This window comes from Lycorma delicatula, chromosome 12 (assembly GCF_047948215.1).
Source record: "Lycorma delicatula isolate Av1 chromosome 12, ASM4794821v1, whole genome shotgun sequence".
Lineage (NCBI taxonomy): Eukaryota > Metazoa > Arthropoda > Insecta > Hemiptera > Fulgoridae > Lycorma > Lycorma delicatula.
Window position 1 is genome coordinate 10521224 of NC_134466.1, and position 27052 is coordinate 10548275.

The window sequence follows — 27052 nt, forward strand, 5'->3', positions numbered from 1 at the left end:
AAAAATCATTTTATTTATTTTTAAATTTATTAAAATACTTTTGGAAGTCCAAATTCATTACCACATTAGCTCTTTTCTACAATTTGTGTCATTTAACTGCTTCTGGGGATGCATTTAACTGCTTCTGGGGATCATGTTTGAAAAGAAAAAAGAATTTTTTTTAAATTTCTAGTAATAGTTTATTGTAATCCTAATTGCAATCCTAAGTATATATTAATTAAATATTTTTTTTTTTTTTTAAATTGCCCTCCTTTATAAATTTGTGTTATTAGTTGCCAACAAAACATCAGAATCCGTAAAAATTGTGAAATTTGTTAGAATGATTGAAAACTTTTTTTAAATTATAATTTTGATCTCCGACCAGCTAAAAAGGTTTGATCCATAAAAGATTTCAAGAGATAAAATTTAATATTCTTGGGAAAAACTGGAAATTTTAAACAGAGGAGAGAGAACTGCACCCCTCTCTTAGCATTTATTTTTCTTCTTGTTCCTGTAATTTATACGGAGGATGCATCAAATATAAAAAAAGTGAAATTTAAAATTAGCTTAAACATACTTTATTCTTTAACTTTTTCTCTTGTAAAAATTACCATTTATTCTTAATACACAACAATGAGTAAAACCGGTTTGATAAAGATATTACAAAATGTGAATATTACTGATCCACATATATATAATAATGAAATCTCCATATTTAGAAATTAAAAGCTACATTTGATAAAATCAGTCAAGTAAATAAAAAAAATCCTAAATCATTTTAAACTTGTAAATCCGTCTTCACTATTGTGTAGTATGTTCAGAAAGTTGCTGTGCACTGGAATTATGCATTGAATGCTGTGCACTGGAAGTGTAATGACGAAACTTTCTTAATTATTATTTTGTATTTTTATTCCACTATTTTACAAAAACTCCAGTTATTGTAATAGTTTATGAAAGGTGTTGAAAAATGACCTCCTCCAACACCAATAAAAGACTGTACAAGTATGTCGTTATAACGGTTTTTAGTTCGCCAATCGTGTGTGATCTGTTGCGATACACTGCTTGTTTCGCTGCTCTCCATATAAAATAATCTGTGGGAGTCAAATCGGGAAATCTTGCAGGCCACAAACACCTTCAAAATGATTCGTTCACCAAAGACATTTCATAAAAAAAGTCATTAACCTGTAACCTGTGTTCGATTTGGCGCCGACTTCGTGGAACCAACCTAAAATCGATTTCCACTTCTGTTAACTGACTAATGAAGTCTGTTAAAACAGCACAATAACGATCTCTATAAAATGTATTTTCAAAAATGATTGGACCAACAATGCGCGTTTTACTCACACCAACACAGACTCCAATTTTCGCTTTGGGTTCGTATAATTCATGGGGGGTTAGTTGTCGACCACAGTCGTATATTTTGTAAATTAATATACCCTATCAGATGAAACCAGACTTCATCTGCAAGAAACGTAATGTCGAGGATACCTACATGATTCTGGTACGTTAAAACGTATAACCGTTGTCAATACTTTAGTTTTTTGACGTGATCTGTAAGTTTTACTTCTTGAACACACATTACTTTGTAGGGAGAAAGTTTCAATTCTTTTCTTACAGCTTCATGTGCGGTACCAAGTTTGATATTTGGTTGCTGGGCTAACTTTTTTTCCCCAGTCTACTCCCCTGGGCCAGACATACAATTAAGTAAAGCTCAGCCCAGGGAAGTGTCCTGTTACTCTAACGGAGCCTCCCCGCCCACCGGCAGTAAATCCGGCACGGCAGTTCGGTCCCCCCGGGCGGATCTTTTGATCTTTATTTTGCTTACCTCTAATCATCAGGAGGGAGTAACCAGGCTCGACTATGTCGTTCCCCCCACAGACCGGGTCTCGCTCTTAACAATTGCCTGCCTCTAACCGCCGCACAAGGTCACCGGGCCTGACTATGTCGCTGCCGGGCCCCGCACGACCGCCAGGGTCTCGGTCTTAATTTTACTCCTAACCGACGCTAGCCCCGGAGTCCCCATCCGCTCATCGGAACCGGCACACCTAAGCATACCGGCCCTCACAGATGGGCCCTTCACTGGGCATACCACCCTTCCCTACGCTAAAGTCCACGGCGTCTCCCTCCGTCCTTAGCTCGTAACACTTCATAGCGTACGTGTCGAAGCCCCTCCAGTTTTCTTCTGAGGAGAACATGAAGGACATCAGGTTTTCGGGTTACGCATTGACTTTGATGGACTTTCAACCATAAAATTAGAAATATTAAGCAGCTTCTGTTTAGTTTAGTGGTCTTCCACTTCGATCAGCGTCTTCAACAGAACCTGTTGCCCGACATTTTTCGATAAGAGTTCAAACTGCACTGCGGAGAGGAAAAGATGTATTTGGAAACTTTTTAGAAAATTTTTGCTTTATTAAGTCAGTACGCTTGTCACCTTCACGAAAGAAGTGTTCAACGAGGATAATGCGTTCCTCTACAGAAAAAACCGTTACGTTTTTCACAACTACTGATTCCGATAAACGAAACAATACGAAAAGAAACGAAGCACGGTCAATCACAATTCAATAACTTATGTCTTGGTTTATTAGTGAGAAACGTCCAACGAATCCAGAGGGGCAACCAACCTAACGCCAAAAGAACAGAATGCACCACATAATTCTAAAGCACAGCGACTTTCCAAACGCTCTGTACAAAAGATTACCGCAAAATAATTCGGATGTTCGTTATGTCTTTGTTAGTAAAAATTATTTTAATGTCTTATTTCATTATATTAAACCGAATATCGTTATATATATATAAAGAATTTTTTAACGCTCCGCAGTATTCTTAGAATTTTCCTTAAATATTTTGTTTTAGATTTCAATATTAGAGTCGTTCTATAAATTCCATACTTCAGTCCCATTCGTCCAGATAAGTTTTACAATTGACTTGTGTGTAGCTATCTTAGCTCGAATTGTGAATAAAAATATACATGACGTTAATAAATAAATATAAATAAGTTATCACCAATACTGCGCGCGCGTGTATACACACATTCATGCCGTATATATATATATATACACACATATACGTATATACCTGTATTAATTTTTCAAACTTTTATTTTAATGAACTGGGAAAAATAAAATGCTTGGGTTGTTTATCTGACCCTTTAAATTTAAGCTTTCGGGGCACCCTTGAAATTCAAGGTAACTAGATGATCACCGATAGTCGAATTATTAATTCATCTTTTAGAAAGCTTTTAAACATTTAATCACCTTTTTTTAGTTTCAATGATATTCTTTTTTAATAAAATAAAAAATTCAACAGACACAAAAATTGCGTAAAATAATTTTGATTAAGTCTATCCTCTTTAGAGATGTAGCATTCATTCAATACCTCTCCAGGCCTCACCTGATTTAAAAAAAAATTAATAACCAATCCTCTTAGTGCAAAATCTATCAAACAGAATTTAATGCAAATACATATAAGAGATTAAAATGTATTACGCAAACTGAAATATGAAACCCAGACTGATATTTTTACTCTTATAAAGAATTTCCTAATCAAATTAAAGTTAAAAAAAGTTATCTATATATTATATATATATATATAATTTAAAGCGTAGATATGTGTGTGTGTGTGTGTGTGTGTGTGTGCACGCGCATTTGCGCATTCGTGACATGAAAGGAAGATAAATCAGGATTCCTCATCTATCTTTGTCTTCAGGAATAGAGTATGCGTTTGTGGTTAGATTTGTCTCGTTGTTTGAATTGAGATTCTAACCACTTCATATCTTACTAGACGATATCAAACAGAACTGAGCAGAGAAGTGCTGATTTCACAAGTTTAACAGCTTCCAGGCATTAAAACATACAAATCCCCATATTGCCAATATAACATCGAACAAAACTTGACTGACATACGCTACAACAGGAAATTCATAGCAGCTATTATTTGCAATGTAGTTTTATAATTATTGTTCTTAATTGTTCTTTTATAAATGTAGTTTAAATTGCAAAGTAAACGTCATGAAAATGTTTATATCGTAAAAATCTGTTGTGGACACCTCATGACTTCCTTGTATGCCTATTTATTTACATACACAAATTTTTAAAAGTACATAAAATTTTATTTCATTAATAACTTTGGATATTTTTTCATTATTGTTATTACTGAATATTATTATTATTATTATTATTATCATTATCATTATTGTTATTATTGAAGCTTAATAATTATTAATAAATCAATCTATTTAAATTTAAAAAAAAGAGATGATGTAGGATTCAAACCAATGTGCGTTTCCCTTGTAAGATCCAAATATTTCATTAATTAAAATTTTATTTGGCTATAACTCTGTAATCAATGAAAACAAGTACCACTTATTATACGACGTGTGTGAGAAATGTAATGAGACTGACTTTTTACTTACCAAAGTTTTTATTTTTTTCAAACAACAATATTATCCCCTTCAAAGTAGTTCCCTTGGGCAGCTATATACCGGCGGAGTCGTTGTTCACACTCCTGGTAGCAGCGCTGGAAGGCTTCAACTGGTAGGGCTTTTAACCGGTCGGTCACAGTCTTTTGAATGTTCTTCAGAGTTCCAAAATGACGTCCTTTTAAGACACGTTTCAATTTTGGGAAAAGGAAAAAATCACAAGGACTCAAATCAGGTGAGGGGTTGAGGAACCGTAGGAACGCGTTTTGAGGTCAAAAATTCCCTGATGGAAATGACCGTATGACATGGGGCATTGTCATTATGAAGCATCATCTTGTGTGCAACGTCTGGTCTCACGCGAATCACTCTTTTCCTGAGCTTTTCAAGGACACTTTTGTAAAACACTTGGTCGACAGTTTGTCCTGGAGGAACAAATTCGTTATGCACGATACCCCTACTGTCAAAAAAGCAAATCGGCACGGTTTTGATCTTTGATTTGCTCATTCGACATTTTATCGGTCGAGGAGATGACGGAGTGTGTCACTCTTCGCTTTGCCGCTTTGTTTCAGGATCGTACTCAAATATCCAGGATTCATCACCTGTGATCACACGATTGAAGAATTCTTGGTCATTGTCAATCCTCTCAAGAAGATCAACGCACACATTTCTTCGATTGTCCTTCTGTTCCATTGTGAGGTTTTTCGGCACCGATTTCGCACAAACCTTTCGCATGTCCAAATCGTCTGTCAAAATTTGATGTACGGTGAAAGCGTTTAAATTTAACTGTTCACTCATCATCCTTATTGTTAAACGACGGTCTGATCTCACAAGAACCCTCACACGCTCAACATTTTCGTCAGATTTTGAAGTTGAAGGTCTTCCTGAGCGAGGGTGATCTTCAACGTGTTCTCGGCCTTTCAAAAATGATTTGTGCCAGCGGAAAACTTGTGCTCATTATAAGCAATGTTCTCCGTAGGCCTTTATCAACTTTTCAAAGTCACACTCGCGGATTCCCCAAGTTTAACACAAAACTTGATTGCACAACACCGCTCTAAATTCCGATGCTCCATTTTCGTAACGCACAACAAAAACACAACTTTACTGATGACGCTGTCAAAAATAATGTTTTGGCTGAACGGAGTTGAAATTCGTACTGAGCATGTGGAAGGGATGAACAAACCGGTCTAGCACAGACCGGTAGACACAGCGTTGCCAGATCGCTCGCAGTGTTACCAATCTCATTTCTTTTCTCACACACCTCGCATATCGTTGAAAAGCTCTCAAATGAGGGCTTATTTTATTGCAGTTAAGAAAAAGTCCAAAATCCATTATGTTTTGGATTTTGAGCTTCTTTAGTTTATTCGATTGCAATCAAAAGGGGAGTAACAACTAGATGTTACAACGGTCCTAAATCCATAATTTTAACTTCCTATGGCTAATCGTTTTTGAGTTATGCGAGATACGTACATACGTACGCATAGACGTCACGCCGAAACTAGGCAAAATGAATTCAGGGTGGCCAAAATGGATATTTCAGTTGAAATACGAAAACCGACGTTTTTCGCGATCCACAATATTTCCTTTACTTCGTACAAGGAAGTAAAAAGGTACGTTAGTATGATTATACCATAAATTGTGTTAAGAAGAAAGGATTTCTATCTAAAGCTCATAAATTGACATTTTCTGGTATAATTTTTACACCTGAATTAATAGATTAGTTACTTCATTCGTATCTCTTTTTTTACAATGTTACAGATAAGACAACAATAAAAAATTTAACTATTAACTATGCTCTGTGCATTAACATATTCGTCTGTACAAAGGAAAGTTAATAGTAAACGCTTAGTTTAGTAAGTATTAGTATTCAGGCCGAAAACTTAGAAAGTTCTCGGTTTGATGAAAGAAAAAAAATAACGGAAAATTGTTTAAATTTTTTAACTCCTAGAGATTCAATAAATCTAAAGCTAAAGGCTTTCCAACTTTTTAATTCCCTCAATATAATGCGATTTGTCCAGCTTTACAAAATAACCAGTTGTATTAGCTTTAACTCATCATTAAAAGTGAATCTTCGTCGAGCGAGCAATTTTTTCAGGTTTGGAAGAGGTTTTCTTTCCACACATAAACCTCTTAGTACTTTTCTATTTTACAAGAATCAGTAGAGCAGGAGATCATGCAATTCATCAAATTCTCAATAGTTTTTTCGATGGGAATGCCAGCATGTTGCCAAGGAAATGTTTACTTCCAAGTCATTTCATAACCTGAATAAGGCTCAGAATCTGAAAGGTTAACGATCAACACATTAATCATTGTTAGAGAAATAACTTTAATTAATTAATTTTTATTTTTCATTCAATTATTTGCCGATTAGTTTAACATGGAACAGAATGTAATTTTGTTACAATAAAAACATCATGTTAAAGAAATTTTTAAGAGAAGGGTGAATGTATGGAAGGAATAGAAAAAGTGACCTTCATCTGTTGATTTCACTATTTTGTTTTTTTTTTTGTTAAGTTCATAGTAAATATCAAGTTGCAATAGTGTCAAGATTATTCGTACATCAAACGATATGTACAACCTATTTTTGACCTGGTGATTTTTTTTGTAATTTAGGTCATTTTGTATTACAAATCAAATTCGACATAAGAATATGGAATATATCCCGATTCTATAATATTTATATTTTAGTATTGTCAAAAAAAATCCTGCAATTTAAATAATATGTTTTCAAAAATTGAAAAAGGTTGTCAAAATCAGAATAGATTTTAAGAGATTTATTAAAGGGATGTAAGCAAATAATTATCTTCGCGAAAAAACATTTTTTTATTTTATATTTATGTGTATATGTATATATACATGTATTATAAAATAAAAATTAAAAAAAATATACGACCTGTGTGCATCAAATAAAACAAGCAACCGAAAAAATAGAACTAGAAGTCATGCAGTAAAAAAAAAAAATACTTGCAAGAACATAAATAATATGAAGTTTTTTTTTGTATTGTAGTAGTACCCATCAACTAGAATGAGGTAGTGCTGTTATCTGATGGTAGATCGTGTAAACTTATAACCTAATATGTCATAAAACAGATTTTGCAGTTCTACAGACCGTTCCAAACAAAACATAGCAACCAAGCTAAAGGGCGTTGCTTCTAGCTATCCCATAAAATATTAAGTTTGATTTACTACTCGCGACTGACCACCTTATACACTCAGCAATACAGGCGCGCGCGCGCGCGCACACACACACATACACACACACACACACACACATTTATTAATTCATATATTAGTACACATGTGTATTTTTATGTAATATTTATACTCATGCACATTCACACACACACGCGCCAGGATGTGTGTTAAATGAAAGTTTTAATCTTACACCTTTTTAAAATTTTTATTATACAAAGTGGCACAAGGACGGGAAATTTTGAAGTAACTCTCTAAGTAAAAAAAAAGTGACTTTACAAATTTTATTGTTGGAAACAAAAAGTAAATAACTCCCTATTAAGTACCCCAACACAATTTTTTTTCGGGGCATTTTTTGTGGGCAAAGAACGCTTTGGCGTTATTATCGCCAGGAATAAAATTTTATAGAAGAAAAAAATAGCTAAAAAATACTAGAACTACCTTAAAAACTAAAAAAAATTAACAAAAACTTACAACTAATATCACTAAATATTAAAAAAAAAAACACTTAAAACTAATATCACAGACGTAAAACTAAAATTAAAAATAAGCGTAAAACTAAAATCGTAAAATTTAAAAAAAATAAAAAGAATTTAATAAAGTCCAAGAGACCTGTAAGGGCCTCCAACTCGGATAACGGGAAGATAAAAAATTAACATAAACTAAACCTAGGTTGAAAACTAAAACATTAAAAAGCTAAAACTTACAACTAATAACGATAAAATATCACTAAAAAACTTAAATATAACTACTACTACCACACATAAAAATCTAAAAAATAAATAAAAACAACTATATATGTAGTTGTTTTTATATAGTTGTTTATATATATAAATTTAAAATAAATAATAAAAATAAATAAATAAAATAAAATATATATATATATATATATATATATATATATATATATATATATATACACGAGGGTAAGTCAATTATTATCCGCAATTTAGTTATATTCTTGTTTATGTTGGAGAACTGTCGTGTTGCGTAAACGACGCATGCGTGGTTTAATTGTTGTTATGCCTGCGCAGATTTGATGCTGCTAGTTAGTTCCATTGTCGCTGCCCTGCCGTTAACCACGGCTGCTCCGCTTTCTGTTTACACCAAAGAAGAGCAACATTCAACTATCCGTTGTTGTGGTCGGAAGGTGTGTCAGGAGCCGAAATTCATCGAAGACTTTCGGTACAGTACGTGAACAGTGTATTGCCGCAACGGAGTGTCTACGAACGGATTGAAAAATTCAAAAACAGTCGCACAAGTGTTACGCACGACGAAGGAGCCGGATTTACCGTTTACCACCACAAAAGAGGAAAACATTAAGCGTGCACGTGACATGGTTTTCTTGACAGACGAGTAACTATCGATGAAGCGGCACATCGTCTGCAAATTAGTCACACGGTTCTGCCTACGAAATCATCCACAACAGACTTGGGTTTCATAAAGTCTGTGCAAGACGGGTCCCAAAACAACTCGCACAGTCGCATAAACAAACGCGCTTGGACATCTGCCAAAAAACATTTGGATCGCAATGGTAACGAACGGGACATCTTCTTAGACAGAATCATCGCCGGTGACGAAACACGGATCCATCATTACGAGCCGGAGAGTAAACGGAAACATTCAAATTCGTTCTACAAAAAAAGTTCAAAACCCAACCGTCCGCAGGAAAACTGATGCTTACGGTTATTTGGGATTCACAAGGCCCACTACTGGAACATTATGAGGAAAGAGCACGACAATAAACAGTGCGCGTTACAGTGAGATGCTTACTGCCAAGCTGAAGCTTGCAATTCGAAGCAAACGCCGAGGACTGCTGTCGAAAGGTGTTGTGTTGTTGCACGACAATGCCCGTCCACATACTGCTGCCCGCATTGCTGAAACGCTCCAGAAACTCAACTTTGAAGTACCGGCTCATCCTACGTATAGTCCTGATCTTGTCCCTTCTTACTACCACTTGTTTGGTCCACTCAAAGAGGCATTAAGGGGCCGAGATTTACCTCGGACGAGACAGTGAAAGAAGCGGTGCATTCCTGGCTCGCAGGAACACTATTGAAAAGTGTATAAAATGCTAATAGTTCTAAGAAATAAAAATACCGGGTCCAACATTTCTTTATCATTGTCTAGGATTTGACGAATGTTCCTGGGCGATTTAAATTTACGTCGCAAAGCCGCATAAAAAATGAAATCTTAAAGGATGTAGCGCACAGTCAAACGGCAGTTGCATCGTATGCATAATGCTGCATTTACTTTTGACATTAGATATCCGTGAATGACTCTGGTATGGCCTAACCGCAGTCGACAAAGAACTACTTCCTCTGGATGGGGTTTCCTGAAAGACAAGTCTCATGACAACACAGTGTTTTTAATGTATCGGAGTTTATTATCCACTGTGGAGGTCCAGTCACCTTACCGCTTTGCTCGAAGAGCGTGATTTACTCAATTGATAAAGTCGCATGTAGTAACACGATTAAAAGAAGGTTGACTACAAGCGTCTTTAGCAGCGGAATTTGCGCTTTTATACAATGTACGATTTTTAGGACTACTAAAAAAAATTACGATAATAATTCAATAAAAACAACAAAAAAAAAAAATATGAAAATTATCAGAAGTTATTAATAAAATAAAATTTTATGTAGTAATTTTATGTAATTTTTTGTTGAATGTAGTTTTATCGGTTTTTTTACAAAACAGTAAAAAATCATTGCTATAAATAGAAATCTTTATTTTTCATATAAAATAAAAACACTTTTTTATTACCTGCCTGACCGAGATTCGAACACGGAACCACCGAATGAAACGCTGAGACGCTATCACTCGGCAATTGATAAATAATAAATTAAAATTATCTGGATTAAGCATAAATATTTATTTAATAATAATAAAAAATACACGTTAATTTGATACTTTTAAAAGATACGTTCATCAAATATTAGACAAATGTTGTCAAAAAAAAAAAAAAAAAAATCGCATTTTTTTTCTACTTACGACTGTTTAGTTAGTTCTCCAAAAAGAGAGGTTAACAGCTTTTGTCGAGCAGTAATTAAAATACCGTACTGTAATTTTAACGTAACAACAAGATAACAATGACGTAATCAAAAACTTATTGTTCTCATTACAGAGTAGATAAAAAAAAATTTCGCGACAGAATCAAACGGTACAGAATTAAACAAATTGAAAGAAGATGAAAACTGATGTTATATTAAATTAAAATAACTTAATTTTTTCAAACAGTTTTTTCAAACTTTTACTACGTTTAAAAATAACTGTTGTTTTTAATTAACGCCCTTTTACACAAAATCAATGGTGTTACCTTTAATTTTTACAAGATCAATGAAAGCACACAATTTAACAATTTTATCCGTTTCAAATTAAAGTGAATGAATTTAAAAAAAAAAAAAATAAAAGAAAATATTTAATAAGCTTTTGTTTGATGTATTTAATTAACGTTAATTAGCCTATAGGCTTAACAGTCGACTTCTAATTAAAAGAAATCCTTTATTTTAAGGTTACTTATATAGATTTCAATGGGAAAGCTGTCGCTGATTGATTCATAAGCAAACCTCAGAGATTATGAATCAGCTAGGAAGCTGAAATTTTCTTAATGAGGCCTTTAGAAAAAGAGTAAACTTATTTTCATTAACAAATTAAATTAAAAAAAAAAGATTGGAAAGGGTTACAAATATCAGTAGATGTTTTCCTGGCAGGGATGTTCCTTTTATGTATTGAGCTATTTTTAAAAAGAAATGTTTATTAAAATTATCCTTAAAGGAGTGAAAAAGGATGCACAAATTTATTCTTAAAAGATTATCTGCTACACCTAAGTCAGCAATTCCGACTATACTGCTACAAAACCCTTTTTCCAATTTTATTTTAATCTATACATTCTCTATTGATAATTTCACTCATCTTATATTCTGTGTAATTGTAATAAAAAAAATCTGATGTGGACACCGCATGACTTACTTGTACGCCTATTAAATTGCATATACACATTTCTTTTTAATGAAAAGTGCATAAAATTTTATTTCATTAATAACTTCTGATATTTTTTTATATTTTTTACTGTTATTACTGAATTACTATTTATTGCAATTTTTTTTTTTACAATCAGGTTAATAATTATTAACAAATAAATATTTTTAAATTAAAAAAAAAGATCTTTCCTTATAAGATCCAAATATTTCATTAATTAAAATTTTATTGGGCTATAATTCTGGAACCAATGAAAATAAGTACAATTTATGATATATCGTTGAAAAGCTCTCAATGAGGGCTTATTACTGCAGTTATGAAAAAGTCAAAAATCCAAATATTTTGGATTTTGGTCTTTTTTGGACACTTTTGGTCCAGTCGATTGCAATCAAAAGGGAAGATGCACAATTAGAAGTTACAACAGCCCTAAACCCAAAAAATTTCAACATCCTACGGCTAATGGTTTTTAAGTTATGCATACTAATAAATACATACTAATATACAAACGTACGTTGCGCCGAAACTAGTCAAAATGGATTTAAGGATGATCAAAATGGATATTTCCGTTGAAATCTGAAAACCGAATTTTTTCGCGATCACAGTACATCCTTTACTTTAAGGAAGTAAAAAGATATAAATTTGGGCCTCACAGTATTTAAGTGAGTGAGACCTCAATAAAAAAGAGGAATCCAGCGAATGAGACAAAAATAAGAAGAACAATACACGTTGTTTTATTTACAACGTTGAAATAAGAAATCTCACTCATCTGAAATAATGAAATCCAAGAACGTAGATTTCTGTGGTTCACAACGCACATGGAAAAAACTTTACTTCTAATTTTTTTCGTTCAATTTTTCATTCTATCTATCACTTTGTAAAATCATAATTCAAAAGAAACTTTTATATGTAAAAAATAAAATATTTCTAATAATGTAGATTTTTTAAATATTTAAAAGAACTTATACATTATTTACAAGTATATTTTTATCTATATTTTTTTCAATTTAATAGTGATTTAAAAAAAGCAGACCATGGACATATATATGTACAATACATTCTCGACACTCGATGGATCTTAACCATTTTCAGACCTAAATAAAAGATTCATTCCATGAAATAAATTTATTTTATAAAAATTAGCTGTTATTTAATAACAATAATGTAAAATTTATAATTTATGATAAATAACTTAATTAATTTTAAACGACTCAGTGCACAAAGAAGCTACTAAGTATTCCGTGGCAATGGATGTAATTTGCCCAGTAATGTGACATTATATGTAATATGACATTTTTTTCCTGAAAAATGAGATGCAATAATGAACCCTTAGCAAAGTTGGAAATCACAATTTTTTTATTATTATATTTTTTTTAACCTCCGGGTCCACAGTTGAGTTATTGCTTCAGAGGATGAGATGAATGATTTGTAGTGTATGTGAAAATGGCATGCCTGACTGGGATTCGAACCCAGGACCTCCGGGTGAAAGGCCGAGACGCTACCACTCGCGCCACGGAGGCCGGCTGGAAATTACTATTACGCTGAGACATCAAAACGTGTCTCATGGCTCAGTTACAACATATAACTTAGGTAGTGACGGCTCGCGTAAAAGCACTGTGGAACTACAGCAGCCGTTATTTCCACTTGATATTATTGATAACATTTAATACGAGTTCTTTTTTCTTTAATTCTTTCTTTTTACTTGACAATACATAATCCTTAAGCTTAATGCGTCAGCAGCCGTCTCCCAGTTTATGAAAAAGATACAAAAATCTTTGTACGGAAAACTGTGTGCTTCACAGTTCCAGCGGCATGGTTTTTGGCTATTGTGCGCATGCGCACATAAGAAGCTGCACGCAAGGGAAAGAGCACTGTCGTTCCCGCAATGCCGACCGTGGCGTGCTGGTGGAAGGTAGTTTTTTTTTTACTCCGCGTGTGTATGGAACGTTCCTCGTTCGTTCCCTTTTCTAGTTAAGTCGGTGGAAGGAATATGAAAGCGGTTTATTTGTATTTTTCAGTAGTAATCAGAAGATGACGGAAAGCAAGGAGTCTTTGATTGCCAAATCTGTGCAAAAACACGGTAGAAGGGCGAAAGAGAATGTAATTAGTAAAAACTAATTATATATTTGTTTTTACGTACACAGAAATTTAAATTAAGCACCGCTAGACTATATTGTTTTTAAGCGGACATTTCATCAAGTTATTATATAATAATACTAAAAAATATTATTTGTATTGACAATTTATTATCTATTCAGTTAAACCAAAGACATAAGCATATTGTGCTTAAAAACCGTGCACCATATTCTTGAATGTTATAAAGTGTAGAATTAGATTATCCTGCTTCCAGCTATTGTATTTGTTTCATTTTTTCGATTCTTTTATTTTACTTATGGCCTTGAAAAGGTCCAGAAAAAATTTTTCTGGACCAGCACCTCCCCCCCTAATTTTAGCTACGAGCCGCCACAGAACTTAGGATCCAGAAACGGGTCTTATAGGAGTCAACCTGTTTCAACTAGGCTCAATTTTTGAAGCGATAAAACCTCAAACAATAAAAGTAACCAAAAAAAAATTACGAAAAAATAAAGACTTTTTTTATTTTACTGATGAAAAAGAATATGTGCGTATGCAATTAATAAAAAGATAGATTTTTGATTCTTGGGGAAGGGAGGAAGGTTGGGACATTTGGGGTGAGAGGACTCGTTTTTTAATTTTTATTAGCAAGAAAGAAACCGCGTATAGTTCACCTAACGAAAAAGAATAACAATTATTACGGGGCGGTTAAAGTGATAGTTGTAAATAAAAATATGATTAAATATTGTTTGTATGTAACGCCGATATGCAATAATTTTTTGCAAGAAATGATTAATCGACGTCTTGTATTATATGCAGTAATCCACAACAGCAACTCTGTTTATTTTTAATTTCGTGATCGTTGGTGTTCTCTCTATCTGCGACAGCAGTTATTAAAAAACAGATAAATAAACACATTTTTTTAAACTATTCAAATTCCATTACAAATCGAATGATTGTGTTCTTCACTTCGTATAACTTGATGTTAGAGTAATTAATTTTGAAAAGTTATTCGTAGTTTTCGTCAATTAAGAAACAATAGAAATAAATTAATTACATTTTAGTAAGCGAAAATGAGTTAAATTTATTTAAATACTAAATACGTTTTCGGAACGTGATATTTTTACAGTTTTCGTCAGACAGTAATTTATAAAATCGATTTTAATTTTTTTTTAATCTTATCTGTTATTTGTAAAGTCTTTCTTATGACCGTTCAGTAACTAAGATTTAAAAACCACCGATCAGAATAATTTTCCTATAAAACCAGTCCCAGTGAAGAAACTAAAGAAGTCATGTGTAGAATGGTGATAAACAGTATTATCGACTCATCAAAGAAGGTAACGGAAACACCATTTCACTTCTCACTTTTGTAAGTTTGACATGGCATACTTGTTATTCTTGAGAATCGTGTAAACCGATATTAAATAAAAAATTTCTATAAAAAAAAAGTTTAATAAATTATATTAAAAAAATATTTATAGAGAAAAATAGAAAGAAATCATATGCGGTTATTTGTAATTTAATAATGTGTTTCTGATCGGATCAAGTTTTTTTTTATCATTTGTAATTCATATATAAGAAAAGGAAGTCATATATACAAGGGTCAAACCTTAGCAATCTTTTTTATTGGATTTTATTGTAAATTATTCCGTGGGAAAAAAAGTTGATAAAATAGATAAAGTTGTATTTGTTTTATGACTTCTTTTCTTTGTCTCTTCAGTCAATATCTGAAGAGGGACTTATTGAATACAGAAGAAGACAGAATCATATTTGCTAGAAAAATTTCAATATCTTTTCAACCGTATTATTCATTCATTTATTCATTTATTCCGTGATTTTATCGTAGTTTCTTTTCACTCATTCTTTCATCCCTTTTTTTTTTGAATAATTTTTTTTACCTTTTAGTAATAAACTGAACAAATCCAATACAAGCTTTTAACCTTTAAACTGAATAAAAAAAAATTCCTTTTTAAAGGGCTTGCGAATGTTGTGTATGAGGGAACACGCGCGGGAACAGATTGTTAAAGCTGTTACCTGCTCATATATACCATTCAAGATATGACTTTAATAGAATATAAAAGAAAAATAATCTGACAAAGGACGCTTGTTTTTATCGAGCAAAACGATTACATTCTTAAAAAAAAAATTAATCTTTAAATAAATAATAAAAATAGTAGAAAATATGATATAAATAAACAAAAACATAATTAATTTAATCCTCCAATGTGTTCGGAAAGTCGCTGTGCAGTATGCTTTAGTATTATGTGGTGCATTCTTTACTTTAGGCTTCAGGTTGGTTGCACTATTGGTTCTATGGGCGTTGCTCAGCACTAAACCACGACGTCAGTTGTTGAGTTGTAATTGAACATGTTTTATTTCGTTTCGTGTTGTTTTCCGATAAACTACAGGAACAATCTTTACACGAAGAGAAAATTGGAATCGGGTCGGTGTGAATAGAATGAGCGTTGTGGGTTTCAATCTTTTTTTGAAGATACAATTAATAGCGATTTTATTGTGCTGTTTTAACAAACTTCATTAGTCAGTTAACAGAAGTGGAAATCGATCTCGGTTGGTTCTATCAAAATTGCGCCACAGAGCATACAGCTAATTGGTCAATGAATTTTTTACAAAATGTCTTAACGAATCATTTGTGGTCTGAACGATCGCGTGGTTGACTACCCCAGATTACTTTCTATGTGAACAGCGAAAAAAGCAGTGTACCGCAAAAGACCGTGTACGTTAGACCAACTAAAAACCGCTTCCTTCCTGTATATGAGCTGATTAAAGTGTTTGAAAACAAACAGAAACGTGTGCAATGTCGTACTAATGTTGGAGGAGGTAATTTCAGTGCACAGAAACTTTCCGAAAGCAATGTACCATGTTCACAAATTAAATATTTCTCAGAAATTTTAACAAAAACATTCTTATATTTATTTGTGAAAAAAAACATTCGATAATCTTTTTTAAATATTAATTAAAATCTAAATCGAAAGGATTATTTCAGTTGTTAAGCGATCATCGTCAGTGGTATAGATATTAAGGAATTAGCATAAAACTAGATACTTATGCGAGGTAAAGGTAAAAAATTTAAAGATAAAATAATAACTTACTAAATAACCTAAACAAACTTACTACATAACTTATTAAATAAACAATATTTAGAAAACCTATGAATCACGTTAAAAAACAACTTTGCATTTTATTTTCCTTTACTAACAGTACTCTTTTGTTTTTGACCGACTTCACATCTCTCTTTTTAGGAAACATTTCTTCCCCTTTTTCCTCATGGTTATCTTAAAAATTCTTGTAATTTTTTAATTTATTTTTAAACTGAAATAGTTCAAAATTAATTCTTCTATAATATTTCATTTCATTTCAATTTCTTGTAACTGTAACCAATTACACTTTTAATTTATAAAGATAATCAAACATTCTTTTCGTTAATCTGTTATCCTCCATTCTCTTTAAGTGTCTGTAAAATCCTAAACTTCTTTTTCTTGTAGTTAGTTATTTTTTTTAAATTGCTGTAAATTTTTCCGTTTTTAGATGAGTGTAAATGAAGTGTATTCTTGTACAGTCTCAGGTCGACCATTCCTGATATTTGTGGTTAATTGAAACCCAACCGCCAAAGAACAACGGTATCCACGAGCTAGTATTCAAATCCGTATAAAAGTGCCTTCACTAGGATTTGAACCTTAGAACTCTCGACTTTGAAATCAGCTGATTTTCGATGACGAGTTTAACCACTAGACCAGCCCGGTGGTATCAGTTCTTTGACTGACATCATCGTTTCTGCAGCATATAAGCATTCTAATTTAATATTTGTGTTTTAATGTGTACATTTTGCGTTAAAAAAAGGAATTTTATTTTTTTAATATTTTTTTTTTAATCCATAGTATTTTTCTTTTTTCAGTTTACCCTCTGGAACCACCGTAAGGAATTACATCAGAGGATGATATGTATGAATCTAAATGAAGTGTATAGTCTTTTACAGTTTCAGGTCGACCATTCCTGATATTTGTGGTTAATTGAAACCCAGCCACCAAAGAACAACGATATTCACGATCTAGTAATCCATAGTCTAGTTCCATTTTATCTGTTTTGTGAATTGGATATTTCTATAGTCTTATGCTGCATTATTTCTCCGAGATATTTAATCTTTTAATTTTACAATAGTTTTTTTTTCTTAATTTCGTTTATTTTTAAAACCCGGTTGTTAAAAACTATGCAATATCCTTTTAGATCGTCGATATGCAATACTAGATCGTGGATACCGGTGTTCTTTGGTGGTTGGGTTTCAATTAACCATACATCTCAGGAACGGTCGACCTGAGACTGTCCAAGACTACACTTCATTTATAATTTTATACATATTTATCCTCTGAAGTAATACTTTACGGTGATTTACGGTGGCTGAACAGAAACAGAAAATATTCTTTCAGACAATTTCAGTTTATATTTAAAATCCCGGTTGAAAATTTTTGTTTTATAGTGTTTCACAAATGAGTAGATGTTAATAATTGTTTTTTTTAAATTTACATTTTTACATATTATAGTGGTTTCAGGAAAAGTATAGGGACAAGAGAAGCAATTTTAGGCCTCAGATTAATAGTAGAAGGACGATTAAAGAAAAACAAACCAACATACTTGGCATTTATAGACCTAGAAAAGGCTTTCGATAACGTAGACTGGAATAAAATGTTCAGCATTTTAAAAAAATTAGGGTTCAAATACAGAGATAGAAGAACAATTGCTAACATTTACAGGAACCAAACAGCAACAGTAATAATTGAAGAACATAAGAAAGAAGCCGTAATAAGAAAGGGAGTCCGTCAAGGATGTTCCCTATCGCCGTTACTTTTTAATCTTTACATGGAACTAGCAGTTAATGATGTTAAAGAACAATTTAGATTCGGAGTAACAGTACAAGGTGAAAAGATAAAGATGCTACGATTTGCTGATGATATAGTAATTCTAGCCGAGAGTAAAAAGGATTTAGAAGAAACAATGAACGGCATAGATGAAGTCCTACGCAAGAACTATCGCAAGAAAATAAACAAGAACAAAACAAAAGTAATGAAATGTAGTAGAAATAACAAAGATGGACCACTGAATGTGAAAATAGGAGGAGAAAAGATTATGGAGGTAGAAGAATTTTGTTATTTGGGAAGTAAAATTACTAAAGATGGACGAAGCAGGAGCGATATAAAATGCCGAATAGCACAAGCTAAACGAGCCTTCAGTAAGAAATATAATTTGTTTACATCAAAAATTAATTTAAATGTCAGGAAAAGATTTTTGAAAGTGTATGTTTGGAGTGTCGCTTTATATGGAAGTGAAACTTGGACGATCGGAGTATCTGAGAAGAAAAGATTAGAAGCTTTTGAAATGTGGTGCTATAGGAGGATGTTAAAAATCAGATGGGTGGATAAAGTGACAAATGAAGAGGTATTGCGGCAAATAGATGAAGAAAGAAGCATTTGGAAAAATATAGTTAAAAGAAGAGACAGACTTATAGGCTACATACTAAGGCATCCTAGAATAGTCGCTTTAATATTGGAAGGACAGGTAGAAGGGAAAAATTGTGTAGGCAGGCCACGTTTGGAGTATGTAAAACAAATTGTTGGGGATGTAGGATGTAGAGGGTATACTGAAATGAAACGACTAGCACTAGATAGGGAATCTTGGAGAGCTGCATCAAACCAGTCAAATGACTGAAGACAAAAAAAAAAAAAAAAAAACATATTATAAAGTTACTAAAAAAAAAAAAAAGATCTAAACGTTTTCTGAATTTTTATTAATTACTAGCTGTACCCTGCCACGCTTCGCTGTGGCACAGCGAAGTTTCTGCGACGTTTATCAATTGATCGTTTCTTCGATGGAGAACAATATCTCTAGGTTGGAACTGATCTCCGACTGACAATTGCTACTTCGTCTATAGTTGGAGTATTATATCTCCGGACATGTTCTCCAGCGGGTGTTTTCTCTGCGTAAACGACAATCTTGTGGGTATCTGATGGCATCATATCAATTGCAGTTTTGAACAAACGCACCAAATTGTTCCTTTCATGAAGGAGCTTCTGTAGCTGCGAAATAATGGATCTTCTTAGCGAGGTATATTCCACAACGTGCATCGACTTCATCAGTATCATCACCAATGAAGTACATTTGAAGGAATTTATGGTCACTATCTGGGAACGGGAGCAGGGAGCCAGCTTTGTGATATATTTGCCCTTTGATTTTAAAACTTGGCATTAATTGAGTCGTCACGATTTCCGCACCAAATGACGTCATTTGGAAGCAAGAGTTATATTTCCTGATGTTCGATAGGAAATGCTTCGATTCAGCGGTAGATCCAGCAAGTAGAGTTTTCAATGGCTCTGGTGGTGCATCAAGTTGAGGCAATTTGATTTTTCCGCCGGCGCAACACATCCCTTTCGTTTCATTATTAAACTTTAGAGCCTGGCAGTAGCTACAGACATGACTCATCTGGCTAATGACAACATGCCGACTTGAACTATAATCAACAGCTGGATTGTACCGGAACGCAAGACGAATGTATTGCAGATTCAGATCAGCTGTTCTTTGGGTTCGTGTTTCAGCTATCCCCACCCTGTCGCGTTCATTCCGTTTAGAACGAATCAAATCTGTTGCTGCAGAACGCGACTGACGTGCTCGCAATCGTGCATCCTCAAGCCTGGCTGCTCGTCTTTCTGCCGGTTCCACGTTACGTATCTGGATGGTGCTTAGTTTGTTCCTCTCTCGTACGGATGCCCGCTCTTCCTCAGTCATATTCGAAAGCCGTCTTCTTGATCCTTCTGTGCGGCGAGTGCGACGGCCCAAATTCGATTTTCTGCGAGGCATTATTTCGGTTTTCACTGAAATAGAAGGAAGGGATAAGATTATAATCTCTTATGGTTCTCACAGCTCTAGGTTGAAAACCATGACAGAAAGGACAAAAAGTTTAATAACGAAAAATTTTCATTTTGAAAAGGCCAAAAAAATGTATTTAAACTTTTTTCACCTATCTCTCATGGTTCTCATAGCTGCAGCTCGACAACAATGAGACACAGGACAGACAGTATTGAAAAGTGGCTAAAAATTAATAATATTAACTAAATACACGAATTTAAATAAATAAGTAAAATATTAGTTAAATGAAATAGTTAAATAATAATTATAAAAAATTAATATTTTTTCTGACCATCTCTCATATAAAACATAACCTCTACTTACAATTTGGTGAAAGGCGCAGCTCAATCACGACACGATCACACAAAATTACCCCGATTAAATTGAATTTTTAATTCAGATTGTATAATAATCTGAATCAGATGCAAGTCGATACGTTTTTTTTTTTTTTTGTTGTTAATAAACAATGTAATTGGGAACAGGTATTGTTTCACATGTGACTGCGGTTGTCGTTAGCTGGTATGGCGAGTGTTCCCCTCCCTTCCGGCAGATGGCGCGGTCACTGGTACACAGCTGACCGTTTAAAAACTGTTTTCTCGCAGTCGCGGGTATGTGACTGATGCGAAAAATAGATAAAAACAATCTTTGATGCGGGTTATATAACGTGCTAAAATTTGAGCTCAATCGGTGCAGAACATTTTTAGTTTTTAAAGCGTACACAAACGAAATTAACATTTTTATAAAGAAGAAGATTATTTATAGGTGAAATTTCGTCTTAAAATTTATTTCGGCACCAGAAATAAATTCACACGTATACTACTAATAAAATTTCACTTAGTTTCATTCGTGGAAAAATCTATAATAAAAAAGAACGGAAAAATTAATTAATATTTTGTAATATAGCTAATTTACATCGGGATAATGTAGAGGTAAACTTTATATAATGTATATAACACGATTCATATAAAAATATTACGGTCGACGATCGATAGTAAACGACACTTCAATAAATATCTACGGTGTAATAAAATTTATTGTCAGATATTAAATTAATGTAGAGTACTCCTGTCTAATCATTTTAACGCCTTTTCTAACAATTTATAAAATTTATTTTTGATTTTGCCGTTTTAAATTATATTATATAATTGAAGAAAAATTAAAAATTTAATTTTAAAAAGCGACTTACATGTTTCGGATATCATTATCATAACGGTTATATTAGACTTTGTATAGGAAAAATATTTCTTTCAAAAATGACGAAAAGAATTTCTTTTGTAAGAATAACAAAAATTCGGTTGTAGACTTTTTCTCTAAACTGAACGTACAATGGTATATCGATAAGCCAATCCGTTTTAAATATACGTGATATTTAATCCTACAAGGGTAATATTTTAACTTCACTTAGATAATTACAGGGACTGGCTAAGTAATAAATATTATCACTTTTAGAGGAAGCAAATTTAATTAGTGTCACTTGTAACTCGGATGCTTTGTATGCGTTACAGTTATAACATAAATAGTGTAAAAAACTAATTAATGTACCAATTTTGTGAATACATTTTTACACACAATCTTCATTAAGTAAAGGAGATGATTTACTCATAAGCAAGAAAAAATACGTGGAAATTCTTAATTATCTAAAAATTTACTTATGACTAATTATTTTCTAGTTAACACGAACTTTTTGATATTAATTTTATTAATTAAAATATAAAAATGATTAAAGAGAATGTACGAATAAATTAAACATTAATAGAAATATAGAAATTGTTACGAATGTTTTGTTATTTCCTTACTAACGTCCATTAACTATGTGGAAAATAATCTATTATCCTTTTTTAAATTAAAGGTTATAATATGGGTTAACCTAATACAAAGACACGTATAAATCTATTCTTAAGCTGTAATAATTGCTAAAAAAAAATAATTATTTATATTACGCACATGAAAAGATAAAGCAGGTTTTTTAGTTTTTACTTCGTTTAATATTTTGTCGTTGCGCTAACTATTTTTAGAGTATCAAGAATATTTAATACTAAAATTAGGAAACCTAATTGTATGTACATTCGGAAACAAGAATTTTAATAGATATCTAATAACAAGACCATTTATTAAAAAGTTTAAAAAAAGTCATCATATTTTTACTTAGCGCCTAAATTTTAGAACAATTTGCAATCTGATGAAAGAAACTATTTATAAATAATTATTTTACAAATGTATAAAAGGAACTTTTATAAAATGAACATAAAATCGAAGTGTTTTTTACATTTTTAAACGTAAAGTTACATTCGAGGTCTGTTCAAAAAATAAGCAAACTTTTTAATTATGCGCCAACGGAGATATTTAGTGACGTGCGATTGGCAGCATTGTGTTCCGCATAACCTCCTCTGTAACCATACGTTCTTGGATTATTGATATCTCGTTTAGTTTTCGTGTTATTCTTATTTCATTGCAACGTGTTTAAGTGTTAGTAACGATTTCTGTAACGTGCGATTTTTTTATGATTGAACTTTTGTTTAAATGTCGTAGCCGTAAACCCAGTTTTTGTCTCTCGTTACGATCCTTTGCATGAATGTTTCATCGTCATCGATTCAAGGAGTTGCCGGCAATTTTCCACTCGATGTTCTATATGCTGTTCGGTCATCAAACGAGGAACAAACTTTTTTTCAACTCAATGCATGTTCAATTTTTTAGTCAAAATGATATGGCATGATCCTAACCCTTTCTGCAAGTTCTCTGACAGTCAATCAGAGACTTGCTCGCACCAGACCGTTGATTTTCTGAAGGTGAGTGTTATCAGTTGAATTCGAACGCCTTCTTGGTCGAGAGTCATCTTCAATTGACTGACGACCACTTTTAAATCGTGAAAATCATTGCTACGAACCACAGCATCATCTCCGTAAGCTTGTTTCAAAATTTGAAAAGTTTCTATGAAAGTTTTCCCCAGTTTCACCCAAAATTTTACTTTGTATCATTGCTCCCTATAAACGCACATTACAAAATTCGGTATCAATTAAATTCGGTATTACGTTGTACTCAAATAACAATAACAAGAAAACTAAAAAAGATATCAACAATTCATGAACATGTGGTTGCAGAGGAATTTATGCGGAACACAATGCTACCAACCGCACGTCACTAAATATCCTCCATTGCCACGATCGGTTATTTTTTTAACAAACCTTGTACATTGAAGCTTTTAAATGCAAAAAAAGCAGCATCTGCTGACCTCCACGGAGAAGTGGAATCTCAAAATCTCATTTTACGATGGGCGAGTCCTCTTAAATTTTGTGAATTAGTTGAACAGCGTGCAGAGATCCGTATTTTATTTTCCGAAGGTTAAAAACCGGTTAAAATTTATTCTGGAATGACCGAACAATACGGACAAAGTTGTATGAACCGCAGAAAATTTCAAAAGGTTGAATTTCAGTGACTGACAAGCATTGTTCGGGACATCGGATTGAAGTTTCAACTGCAGCGCTTGAAACTCGGATAGACTCTCTCATATAAGATCGACGGATTTCGGTTGATATTATAGGTAAATAATAACAATTATACGGAGGAAATGAATTAGAAAATGGTGTTATAGAGGAAGAAGAGGAAGTTGAGGAGGATGAAATGGGAGAAACAATACTGAGATCTGAATTTAAGAGAGCATTAAAAGATTTAAATGACAGAAAGGCTCCTGGAATAGACGGAATACCTGTAGAACTACTGCGCAGTGCAGGTGAGGAAGCGATTGATAGATTATACAAACTGGTGTGTAATATTTATGAAAAAGGGGAATTTCCGTCAGACTTCAAAAAAAGTGTTATAGTAATGATACCAAAGAAAGCAGGGGCAGATAAATGTGAAGAATACAGAACAATTAGTTTAACTAGTCGTGCATCAAAAATCTTAACTAGAATTCTATACAGAAGAATTGAGAGGAGAGTAGAGGAAGTGTTAGGAGAAGACCAATTTGGTTTCAGGAAAAGTATAGGGACAAGGGAAGCAATTTTATGCCTCAGATTAATAGTAGAAGGAAGATTAAAGAAAAACAAACCAACATACTTGGCGTTTATAGACCTAGAAAAGGCATTAGATAACGTAGACTGGAATAAAATGTTCAGCATTTTAAAAAAATTTGGGTTCAAATACAGAGATAGAAGAACAATTGCTAACATGTACAGGAACCAAACAGCAACAGTAACAATTGAAGAACATAAGAAAGAAGCCGTAATAAGAAAGAGAGTCCGACAAGGATGTTTCCTGTCTCCGTTACTTTTTAATCTTTACATGGAACTAGCAGTTAATGATGTTAAAGAACAATTTAGATTCGGAGTAACAGTGCAAGGTGAAAAGATAAAGATGCTACGATTTGCTGATGATGTAGTAATTGTAGCAGAGAGTAAAAAGGATTTAGAAGAAACAATGAACGGCATAGATGAAGTCCTACGCAAGAACTATCGCATGAAAATAAACAAGAACAAAACAAAAGTAATGAAATGTAGTACAAATAACAAAGATGGACCACTGAATGTGAAAATAGGAGGAGAAAAGATTATGGAGGTAGAAGAATTTTGTTATTTGGGAAGTAAAATTACTAAAGATGGACGAAGCAGGAGCGATATAAAATGCCGAATAGCACAAGCTAAACGAGCCTTCAGTAAGAAATATAATTTGTTTACATCAAAAATTAATTTAAATGTCAGGAAAAGATTTTTGAAAGTGTATGTATGTTTGGAGTGTCGCTTTATATGGAAGTGAAACTTGGACAATCGGAGTATCTGAGAAGAAAAGATTAGAAGCTTTTGAAATGCGGTGCTATAGGAGAATGTTAAAAAGCAGATGGGTGGATAAAGTGACAAATGAAGAGGTATTGCGGCAAATAGATGAAGAAAGAAGCGTTTGGAAAAATATAGTTAAAAGAAGAGACAGACTTATAGGCCACATACTAAGGCATCCTAGAATAGTCGATTTAATATTGGAAGGACAGGTAGAAGGGAAAAATTGTGTAGGCAGGCCACGTTTGGAATATGTAAAACAAATTGTTAGGGATGTAGGATGTAGAGGGTATACTGAAATGAAACGACTAGCACTAGATAGGGAATCTTGAAGAGCTGCATCAAACCAGTCAAATGTCTGAAGACAAAAAAAAAAATAACAATTAAGTTTCGGTACGGTATTATTATCAATAAGCTCACATATCATAATATAAACGCAAGATGGATTTCAAGAGAATCGAAAGATCACCTAAAAGTAGACAAGACTTCGTACGTGGAAAGAGCTGAAACAACGGTATCAACGGAAAGGTGATACTTTTTGCACAGCGTTCTAACCTCTGATGACATATGAGCTCACCATTATGAAGTGGAATCAAAAAGACAGAGCATGGAGTAGAAATACGCGAGTTCACCTGTCACGAAAAACATTTCGAATCCTAGCATCAGCAGCAAAAATCATGACGATAATCCTTTGGAATGCAAAAGGCCCGGTTTTTTTTCTCGATTTTCTAGGTCAGCGAAAATAAATAACGTATACTATTCTGAAATGCTTATCGTCAAAGTAAAGTTCTACTGTTGAAAAAATGCCTTGGATCTCAACACAAAGTCAACAAAATAATATAACATAACGCCCGGCGTCACACAGCTCAGATAACTGGAGAACCATCGAAAAATTGCATCGGGAAGTACTATCTCATCTCCCATACAGTCCTGACTTAGTCCCCTTCAGATTTCCCCTTGTTTGATCCACTCAAGAAGGCGTTACGTGGTAAGAAGTTTAATGGTAAGGATAACTTTAAAAAAATGTGCTAAATTTACTCCGACATCAAGTCAAAGATTTCTTTGCAGTAGGCATGTAAATAAATGCCAGATGGCCGTTAAACGCATAGAATTTTTCCTGATGTGAGAAGTATGCAGGTAGCTAGATGAATTTTCCCCAATCGGCATATTACACAGTTTCTTTCTGGACATGGTGCTTTTCGAGATAGGTTGATCAGAATTGGTTTGATTAATTCAGACTCTTGTCCGGAGTGTAGGCCCACTGATGACATACTCCATATTTTATATGTCTGCCCCAAAATACGAAGCTGAACGTACCAAACAAATCAGAGAACTTGCGAGGATCAATTACGGTTTTCATCTGAAAATTAATAGGAAAACCGAAAGGGAATGGGACATAGTTGCTGGCTTCCTTAGGTTTTTAGATATAATTGCAACCCGATGGCTAGGAGCCCGCCTGGATGGTTACTTCACCAAGGCGTTTTGGCATCGAGCCCCGGTTAGCTTAGATATTCGAAATTACGAGGATTTGGATGGTGGAGAACTCTGTGATGGACCTGTGGAATGAGAGGGTGGAGGCATTCACCTCGCTCCCGAAAGCGGATCAGAGCAGAGAAAGGTAGGGTATATTTTCATTAGAGGCTTATTAAATTTGTGAATCTGTTTCTTGATTTTAGAATAAATCAAGAGGATATAAGTAAATTGAATTGTACAAAATTGTTTTTGTTGCGATCAACACTTGTTT

The 27052-nt window shown here is 33.3% G+C and overlaps 1 protein-coding gene and 1 pseudogene across 1 annotated transcript in view; both read right to left on the reverse strand.

Moving 5' to 3' along the window:
- LOC142333352 (uncharacterized) overlaps positions 1–27052 on the reverse strand; it is a 388438-nt gene that overhangs the window by 44846 nt on the left and 316540 nt on the right. The gene's annotated exons all lie outside the window — the stretch shown is intronic.
- Positions 19525–20422, reverse strand: LOC142333304 (uncharacterized; annotated as a pseudogene).